Source organism: Mytilus edulis, chromosome 14 (assembly GCF_963676685.1).
Source record: "Mytilus edulis chromosome 14, xbMytEdul2.2, whole genome shotgun sequence".
NCBI lineage: Eukaryota > Metazoa > Mollusca > Bivalvia > Mytilida > Mytilidae > Mytilus > Mytilus edulis.
This window is the reverse complement of record NC_092357.1, coordinates 65989113-65997884: the sequence shown is the minus strand read 5'-3', so window position 1 is coordinate 65997884 and position 8772 is coordinate 65989113.

The window sequence follows — 8772 nt, the reverse complement described above, 5'->3', positions numbered from 1 at the left end:
AAACGTTCGTCGTTAGTTACGCAAGTTATCTCCCTTACTCCAAGAAAGGACACACGAAAGAGAAACTACTTTCTGCAGTCTATAATGAATCCAACAAGCACGCCTGTGCTGTCTTAAACCTCATAGAAACTATCTAAATAACTCCAATTAGAACAGCATTCTGTACGTTGTTCTGTGTGCAGCCTGACCTAAAACACTGGTTTTGTTTCATGTAGACGCGTAGGAGAAGGCATTTCGTGTTTATGATATCAACAGAAAGAAAAAACGCCTCACAACAAAATTATAAACAAATAAAAAAATAAACATGTAACAATTGTTCTTCTATTGATATCAAATTAATTAAAATGAAACCTGAATTGACCCAACAATATCGTTTTAAAAAAGCCGTAGTCTTGAACGAAAAACACTGTACTCAACGTAAAGTTTTATAATAGGTTTCAAATAATTAATGAAAGACATGTGAATTTAATTGTTTAATTAAAAAGACGTTGAAATATTCCTATTTTGTGCAATTGAAAATTTAAGGACATGATTTATATTCATATAAGAAATCAGACGATACCAAGAGAATAATTTGACCACTGGTGCAAAACTTACCAGTCGGAAGAACAAAGACGGAAAACAAACAAAAAATAAACAAATTAGGCCCTAAAATTACTCAGTAACTTAAAAGTTGTCTCACTCTAACATTAATTTTTTTTTTATCTTTTCAACTTTTTCTACATGTGCAGAAAATAAACAGGTGTCTTCTATTCCGTCCGCAATTTATGGGAAAACTAAATCTAAATTTAGAACCATATTGAAATTGAAAGTACACATGTAAGATAAAATATAACATGTCATTTCTTCTTTCACAAATTCCCAATTTCGAAGAGATATATAGCGAAATCTGTTTTCTTTTATTGTGCCTGTGTGCATCATTCAAAATTAGAGAATGTAATTTTGAAGTATCAAGTCTCAATTCAAGATTATGAATGAATAGAATATAGAATTACAGTGGGGGAGGGGGGGGGGGGGGGGGTAGGACCTTTATCGGAACTCCGTGATCGAGTGTTTTTAAGCTTGGGATTTCGGGATTGACCCTTTCGGGATCCGGGAATTCTATTTCCGAATTTCGGGTAGTCGGGATTTAATTTTTTTTAAATTCGGGACCTCGGGATATCGTGTTTTTAAGCCCGGGATTTCGGGATCCGGATCCCTCCTTCCTTCCTCCATCTATTATGGTTAAAGAAAAGAGGTCAGGGAAGTTTTGTGATACTTGTAACTGCAATTTAATATCATATTTAATGGAATGAGAGGTTAAATGTGTTCAGACTATTACATTTCGATTTTTTTTTTAATTTAACCCAAGTTTACTGCAAGGAGTGTTTAACGACCTCGATGATTATCCATGATCACCTAGTTCATGATCATACAAGAATTGAGAAGCCTGTGGTTTACTAGTCTTATAATATGAGACTTTGGAGTTCATTTAATTTACATTCAACGTTTTTAATCGAATATTTCAAGGCTTTTTGACTATCAATGTTGACCCCTCCCCCAATTGATTGGATAAAATGAATGGATTGCCGCCCCTATTTACTGAAGTCCTATAAACTGACTGGTATTGGAATTTGTTAAAAGAAATTTAAATTGGTACCTCACAGGGGTGTAGCAGCCGTTAGGCACTTTAGGCACGTGCCTACACATAATTTTTTCACATTTTTTTGTTTTATTAAAAAATATTAATAAACAATGTTATCTGTAGATGAAAGCCTGTGAAGTTGTCAAAACTCTTTAATTATCGAATGTCATGTGTACACAGTTGACTGAATACCTAGCTACGCCTCTGTCTCATATTAATTCAATACCGTAATGCCGAACAGTAAGAAATATATTCCCGAATTTCAATTTGAGTAACTCGAATAATTCAAGCCCTTTCCATGTCCGATTTTCTCCCACACGAGAAATGTAGCATTCGTACATCAGCTGAATAATACGACTGAATTATTCGGGTTACAATTTGTGTAAATCCCGAATGCACATAAAAGTAAAGGTCCAGCCTGACTTTCGGAAAAGGACTGGTGTAGATTTCAGATTGATTTCCAGAAATAAAAATCATACAAAAATGTTTCACGCAAATATTTGTCTACAGACGTGTAAAGTTCTACAACGGTTACTAGCCGGTCTGGATTGTGATAAAAAGAAGCGCATGTAATGCATAAAAATATAATGTCGTGGCTCAGGGATGTGTTGAATTATAGAGATGCTTATGTGGCACAAAGATAAGATTTAATTTAATTTACCCAAATGTACTAAGAATAACCACACAACTTAAATTTACTTAAATATTGATTTGTTATCCTGTGCCAGACAGATGGCTGATATTCTGAGAAGAGACCTTGATGAAATGAAGTTTTATGGTAACAAAGATTTTGAAAACAAGTCGCAGTGTTTAGATTTTAACAAAAATAAGGCACCAAGGTCGAAAATAGTTCTAGTTCATAATGAAGAAACCGTTTTCTAGCTTGGCGATCTCCGCACGCACCCGAATATAATAGACAAATACAATACAATAGTACACAAAACGTAACATAAAGAACTAAAGACCGAGCAACACGAACTCCAACAAAACGGTATATATTTCATACAAGTATAGAACTATATGAAGCGTCGTAACTGTTGCTGCGACGTCAATAACGTTGTCGTTGTTTTTTGTTTTTTTACACTCAAGATTCAATTTTAACAGTGTATAGCTTGAAAAGTAGCACGGTTGCTAAGGACTTTCTTTGCACCAATCGATTCCTCAGACATTTTAGAATCGTCTCATAAATTTAAAAAAAAATCTATAATTGTCTAATATAATAGAAAATCTTGGAAATGTAACAATTCCTGCTGAATATCACGATTTTCCCTATATATCCTTTGTAATTTTGATGTATGATGCTGTTAACTTCAACAGCTCGTATCTCAAAAACGAAAACGGTTACCCCTTTTTTTTATTTTATTTTCCGATTTATTTTTTCAAGCAGAATCTACATGTAAAAATTTAAAAAAAATCCATTGTGTAGTTTAATTACTAGTACATGTACGTACACTTCGCCTTGAACCAGCTTGACTCTAACTCTAAACTTTAAACTATTTTAGATCAAAATAAAGATATTTTGTCTAGTGTTGTAGACTATATAAAGTAATCTATGGAATTGCGAAAATAAGGTCCACAGTGGTCAATTATTATATAGATATATACAATGTTTATATGTATTATTAATATCAACTTCATTTGTTGAAAACATTGATCATGTATTATTTTTCTTGTCACTTGTGTATATAATGTGCTATGCCCGCACGGGTTTCATATTTTGCAATAAAGAAAGTATATACAACTTTTGCATGATATCACAATGGGCCAGTCTGCATTTCTTGCCCTTCATCTGTGTCAAACCAAGGCGTTTCATGTCGAGCTAATAGATTTATTTGTTATTTGTTAACTTCATATTTATGAAATACTTGCTACTGCACGTGACGCAAAGAATCAAAAAGCAAAAGCTCAAACACATCAAACAAATGGATAACAACTGTTATATTCCTGACTTGGTACAGGCATTTTCTTGTGTAGAAAATGGTGGATTGATATATCAAGACATATCCACAGAATCACCAGGGTTCAACGCCTCTCTTAGAAACACATACAAACAGGTACTCCAGGGAATTTTAAATAAATATTAAGTCGAAGAATACGAGATATAAAAAAGAAGATGTGGTAAGAATGCCAATAAGACAACTGACCAACATGACACAGACATTAACAACTATAGGTCACCGTACGGTCTTCAACAATGAGCCAAGCCCATACCACATAGTTAGCTATAAAAGGCCCCGATAAGACAATGTAAAACTATTCAAACGAGAAAGACTATGTCAACAAACCGACATTACCATGTGTAAAAATGAAAAACGATGAAAAGATATTTCAATGAAAAACCTAGTTTTAAAGTTGACTAGTCGCTCGGTCAAATACATCTTTATTTGTAATGGAGTAGTAAAAAAATAATAGCTATTAAGGGCAGTCGAAAAGACCATGCAAATAAAAAAAGATTATCATAATAATATTTGACCAGACTTTTTGTACTTGTATATTTAAATTTTTTTTTTTTTTTGGGGCGGGGGGGGGGGGGAGGGGGTGGTTGAAAGGCTGCGGGCCTAGTAATACATAAAAAGTGTAGTCGAAATGATCATGTTACTGTTTCGTCCAAGATAAAGATCGTGCACTTTTGAAGACAAAAAACAAGTATGACATGTTAGTTAATCCCTTCTATAAAGTGTGCATCGAGTATTTACACTGTGTTTAACTATGCATATTTTAACACAAAACGTCACTTGGGCATATTAAAGTATAAAGTTCCTTTGGTCTTCAACATGTACGCACTAGAGAGCCTCAGTTGTGCATCTTTCTCAGAGTGTGAATATATTACAGTACAGATCTCAGTACTTTGTACTATCATAAACTTAGTAAGTGCATAAGTACTTAGGTGTAATAAATAAATGTATGAACATCAAAGACACTTGTCCAAAATGGAGTAGTCGCAGACAGAATATTTCAATTTGATGATATAGTGAAACCTGACTAAACCGAATCCTGCATAAACCGAAAGCATGTATAAACCAAATGTGTTCATAAGCACCGTCATATCAAACTATGCAGCTTTATGAACCTGATAAAACCAAACATCAGCCAAAACCGAACAAAATCTTAAGCCCCGCAGATGTTCGGTTTAAACAGGTTTCACTGTATCTGAAATCAGAAATGGAGTCAACTGTTGTCGACTTTCTGGACCTTTTTCTTATTCCCTTTCACTCTGTTAGGGGGAATAGAGGTTAACACCAAATTTCAGGAATAACATTACTCTGTTTGAACAGTTGCCAACTCTCATCCAGGGAGATTCCGGGGTTAGAACCCCCTTTTTTGTCTGACACCTAATACTTTTGTATATGGACCTTCCCCTTTTTATATGACTTGCATGTGTTGGGATCTAAGTGTTTACTGTCAAGTAAACTATTTAGTAAGAGTTACGTGCCTTGATATTACGACAAAAATATGGTATCTTAAACTTGGAAAAAGTTTTCATACCGCTTTTGGAATAAACTAACATGAATTTAGATCGCTTATAACGTGAAGTAAAAGTATTAACTAGAACATCTTCGTCATAATATCTTGATGTTAGATTTTGTAAAATCAATAATTGTAATAGCCTTCACTGTATCGCATACAAAATTCTGCAAAAGAGATAAAGTTTCAAAATTAAATGTTTCTATTCTGTATTCTATTTATGGATTTGTGAACGTTGAGCCCACAAGAAGGTGGGAACCTAAATGTAGTGTTAATAGTAAAGTGATTTATTCCAAAGAAATCAAAATAGTCAAAAACAACTTACTATGAAAAGATAAGTGTCAATAACTTTATACATGTAACAGTTTCTTTGGCAATCATACAATTATATATATCTTTATTTTGTAATGAGAAAAGATTTTTAAATTATATACATCAAGTTCAACATTTTAAAAAGAAGATAACAATTAGTCTTTTATATAAACATTGTAAACATTAAAGTCAAACAAGACGTAGAATTGAAATATTTGCTGCTGGACGTGACGAAGACAAAAATTAATCAAGGTTTTTCCACATTACATTTGTATTTTTACTAAACCAAAGGGATAATTTATAAATAATAAGTTGAAGACAACAGTTCAATAGCATTAAAAAACAATTTACAATGAAAAAACAATTTACTAAAACCCAAGTTGATTATTTACTTAAATTCAAATATGAATACGAACATGAAAGTTTGATTTTGATTTGGCTCTTGAGAGCGTTTTACTGAATACAAAGAAAACCATATACATAACATTAAAAGATAGATCATGCAGATAAGATATATAAGCAAAAAATTATTTCAATGCATAGAAACATAGAAACAGCACACGCAAATTGAAAAAAAACCAAGCAAAGCAGATGACTAAACTACACTTTAAACTTGCCAATACTGATGCATTGAAAGTTGTAATTGTGATTAATGTGCAGTGAAGGCATTCTAGCCTTTTCAAGCAACCGTTGATGGTTGCATGATCTTCATACACACTTTTTCAAAAAAAAAATATATACAGAAATGGCTGGCCAAAGGACAGAAATTAATAATTGACAATATGAATGTATGAAAGATAGTTATCTTGCCTAGCTTGTTCAAATAAGTTTCCAAACGTTTCAAAAATATTTAGTTGCTGTGGTGTCTTCCTGCATATTTTTACCAGTAAATGGCAATATAAGTATCAAAATTAAGCTGATAATCTATGTGTATGGCAAGAAGTTTGACAGGTGACTCAAAAAACAAAAAAAGATCAGCACTTTGTAAACGTATACATGGATTTTTGTAATATGTCTTTTTGACAAAACCTGTTTGTCAGGTTGTCCTGCATTTTATTAAATAGACAATAATAGTGCATTGACTTGACATATCAACGATATAAGGATGAGGCTTAGAAACGGGGAAATGCGAGGCTGTGCCGAGCTATTTCCCCGTTTCGGGCCGAATCCTTATATCGTTGATATGTCAAGTCGATGCACTATTATTGTCTTTATACTGCAATCTAAAAAAACATTTTCAATTGTTGTTTAATGCGTTAAGGTTATTTATTTGATTTAAATATTTGGGGAAATCCCCTTTAAAAAGGCCTCATATCATGCTCACGGAGAAATTTTCAACACAATGAAATGTACATTTACCTGTTGAAACCGATGGTGAACGAAATCATTTGAGTATGGACTCAAATATCAACTATAAGCATAACAAATTAATGATTTATAGGTTGCAAACAAAAAATATTAATAAATGAAATATGTTTTTCCAAGAATTGCAAAAGAAACACACATCGCTGTATGCATTGGAAACAAGAACAGGTTGAAGAGGTCGTATGAATAATTAAATGTTATTTCGGCAACTTCTATTTAAATATTCATGAGGAAAAGTGATATCGGGTCAGTGACTATATATGACATAGAAATATACAGTCAACGCATTTTGACTGCTCAAATAGAACGAGTGCAGTATAAATGCATTTTTTATTTGTAATGGAGTAGTAAAAATAAGGGATGGCTAACCATTAAAAAAAGGGGGAGTCCCAACCCAGGAGAAAGGGGAAGTCCCAACCCAAGAGAAAGGAGGATTCCAATCATATAACAGGGGAAGTCCCAACCCAGGAGAAAGGATATCATATATCCCAATTCAAATGCATCAATCGTCCAAAAAATATTCCTACCACCGGAAACCCCTCTCCCTATAGATCAGCAAATGATGACTTATTGACCACTGTTTATTCAAAATAAAAAGCTTAGATATAGGAAGATGTGCTATGAGTGCCAATTAGACAACTCTCCATCCAAATAGCAATTTATAAAAGTTAACCTTTATAGGTCAAGGTACGGCCTTCAACACGGACCATTGGCTCACACCAAACAGCATGCTATAGAGGGCCCCAAACATTACTATAGTGTAAAACCATTCAAACGGGAAAAAACAACGGTATAATCTATATAAAAACATGCACTTTTGAAGAAGCGCATACAATTAATATGACACAAGTTAACTCCTTCAATACATTTCGCATCGGATACATAAACCATCACACAACTCTTTGGTCTTCAACATGAAAGCACTAGAAAGTCATAGTTTGGCTTTTCTCTCACAGAGTGAAAATACTACAATACAAATCATAGTACCTTGTACTAATATATACTGTGTGCACTTAATATGTACGGAAGTATGTAATTAATAAATATATGAATATCAAAGAAACTTTGAGTTGATCAAAATCAGAAATCAGACTGTTGTCGACTACCTAATTATTTTTTTTCTTATTTCTTTTTATTTTGGTTACTTTTTTTAGGGGCCATAGCAAATTTAAAAATGGCTGAATTTGCACCTCTCAAACGACGATTGTAATTCTTCGCACACTGAAATAATATTCATATTCTTATCCAAGTAAAATCTTTGACATTAAACATTCGAATTATAAATAAATAATGGATGCAATCTATACTTTATTGTAGTTTTAACATGGGTAGGCATTATATTCGTGATTATTTTTGCCCGAGCGATAGTGGGGGCTAAAATAACACGAATATAAGGTCTACCCATGTTAAAACTACAATAAAGTATACCTTGCATCAATTATTTCGATTCTGAATAGGATAATTAAGGTTATATTTATGTCCGATAAGTATAAGTGTAAACGCGTTTGTGTAGGCTCTTCCATGAACCTCCCTTTTTCTTGTAATGAAGCAAACGTCTGGAACTGTATTTTTTCAGAGGGAGGAATTTGAACAGTCAGCATGAACGGTCGTATCTAATTCAAATATGTCAATATTTGAATGCAACACATTACAGTCATAATTTATGAATTAGTAACATCATGTGCATCATTTAAGAGTTTGAAAGTGTTTTAAAGTTAAGGAAATATATTATGTGCATGTTGATAATTTGACAAAATTCATTACTCTTAATAAGTCAATAAACGCATGTCAAACCAATTTTATTGGATTTAGAGCATGGGTTTGTTCACAAAGTGCGTCATATTAGAATTACATTGAAAACGACTTTGTTTGCCCAAGGTACTAAATTAAATACATAAAAATGAGGGAGACTGAATCTCTCAACCGGTCTTAATTTCCACAAAAAGTTCGAAAATCATGTGTTATGATCTATAAACATATAAGAATTAATGAATAAAGATTGTAAA